The sequence below is a fragment of the Gigantopelta aegis genome, unplaced genomic scaffold (assembly GCF_016097555.1).
Source record: "Gigantopelta aegis isolate Gae_Host unplaced genomic scaffold, Gae_host_genome ctg8877_pilon_pilon, whole genome shotgun sequence".
Taxonomy (NCBI): Eukaryota; Metazoa; Mollusca; class Gastropoda; order Neomphalida; family Peltospiridae; genus Gigantopelta; species Gigantopelta aegis.
Window position 1 is genome coordinate 6,397 of NW_024536786.1, and position 2,219 is coordinate 8,615.

The following is a 2,219-nucleotide window of genomic DNA, read 5'->3' on the forward strand; positions in this document are numbered from 1 at the left end:
CAACAAATATATAGAAGAGGAGGAATACTCACAGATTAGATACAGATACAGAGATTTTACATCAAACACATGAATAAAACACAACACACAATCAATAAGGTCACTTTAGCTGTCCACCAAATGTTTTTAAAATAAAACTGAATAAAAATAATCAGTTCCTTCATAAATGTTCAATGAATGATTTCAAAGTTCACAGAATGTTACATCACACAAGGTCACCTGGTACAAAAGCAAAAATCACAAGCAGTCACATGATCACATGGTGGAACCACAGTCTCGAATCACAAGAGTCACATTGCACAAAAGTAAAACATGAAAATAACAACCAGATCACAATTAGAATAACACGTTCCCGATCCCAAAGTCACATGATTGATCACATGATCCCAAGGGTCCCTACGGGGTCGGCTCCAATGTTACCGAAGGTTCTATATATATCAAAGAAGACTTCAGCTGGGGTTTAAGGTCTTTATTCAGGGATCACCTGGGAGGATGTGAAGATCCCGATGTTTATAAAAACATTCGCACCCAAATATATATCTCTATAACGACCCTGGAATAACAAAAGAACATAAAATCAGTTACATTTTCCAGGTTAAGTACAATTTACTTCAATATTATATTACTAATGTACATTTAACACACATACATTTCAATTCAGACTCAAATCAAATATAATTATAATTCAAAGGGTATTTAATTATCACATCCATTGCTATAAGCATGTGCTAAGCACGTCATAAAACTATATAAATACCTGTGTGTATATTCTATAACACACAGAATTACGACATCACATATAAGTAAATATTTAACCTACCGACTGTGGGTCAGGTCGTTTGAATAATGATGCTGGTTGTGCTACATCATTGATAACCTGTCAACAAAATACCACTTATAAATAGGAGCACATAAAATATACACATATAACTAATTTAGTTATTTACTTATTTGTATTATCAAACCTAATCAAATATTCGTCTTAGAAGACAAATATCCCTATATAATTATAAACATTATTAAACACTACTTTAACTCGTTCGCTACAGAATAAGTTTTATCAACTGCTTACACATGCTAAGTTCTAATCTAAGGCTTATCATAAAATATGCATACACTAATCTAGTTTACTACTTAAAACACATGGTTATATCTTAAAATATATGTTTGTATTTACCTGTGCTGTTAATAACTGTGCCGTGCAGAACTTGATCAACTATAAAACTTGCAATGCTGAAAACCACCTGTCTTGCTTGAATGTTTAAAAGTCTCTGACTTCAGAGAACACCAGGTAACAAAAGAAACAATAGATTAGCTTACTACTGAACGATTACCTGGCCTGAACACTGAGTTGAGGGTGAACACAACCCAAGCTGACAATACCAAAGACACAGGAAAACAATAGAAACAAAATAAGAAACAGCTTTGCACTATTAGAGTTAGAAAGAATAAAATATATGTAAACTGTTTTAAAATTGTAGTGTATGTGATATGCAATTGAAACCAAAACCCTCTCCTTTCCGGCGTACCTGTCAGTGTCTTTAGGATGTGCTGGGGTGTTGTTAGACATTCCTTTTTTTCTTCTTTTCTTTTCTTCTTTTCTAGCTCTCCTCATCTGGTGAAACGGAATGACAGGTTTCGAATCAACGGCCAACCATATTGATATAATAGATATTATTTTTATTGCCAACATGCCCGTACTGGTATCATAGATATTATTTTTATAACCAGCATGCCAGTATTAGTATTATAGATATTATTTTTATTACTAACATGCCAGTATTGATATCATATATATTATTTTTATTACCAACATGCCCGTATTGGTATTATAGATATTATTTTGATTACCAACATGCCCATATTGGTATTATATATCTTATTTTTATTACCAACATGCCCGTATTGGTATGATATATCTTATTTTTATTACCAACATGCCCGTATTGATATCATAGATATTCTTTTTATTACCAACATGCCCGTATTGGTATTATATATCTTATTTTTATTACCAACATGCCCATATTGATATCATAGATATTATTTTTATTACCAACATACCAGTATTGCTATCATAGATATTATTTTTATTACCATAACCACTGGCCCCGTATTGGTATCATAGATATTATTTTTATTACCAACATGGCCGGTATTGGTATTATAGACTTTATTTTTATTACCAACATGCCCGTATTGATATCATAGATATATTT

The 2,219-nt window shown here is 32.0% G+C and overlaps 1 long non-coding RNA gene across 1 annotated transcript; it reads right to left on the minus strand.

The window, feature by feature from the left end:
* Window positions 1-493: 493 nt before the first annotated feature.
* LOC121367086 lies at window positions 494-1,619 on the minus strand. The gene is made up of 3 exons (XR_005957312.1): window positions 1,530-1,619; window positions 821-877; window positions 494-553 (listed from the first exon to the last, which is right to left on the minus strand). It is a non-coding gene; the product is annotated as an uncharacterized LOC121367086 (long non-coding RNA).
* Window positions 1,620-2,219: the final 600 nt, after the last annotated feature.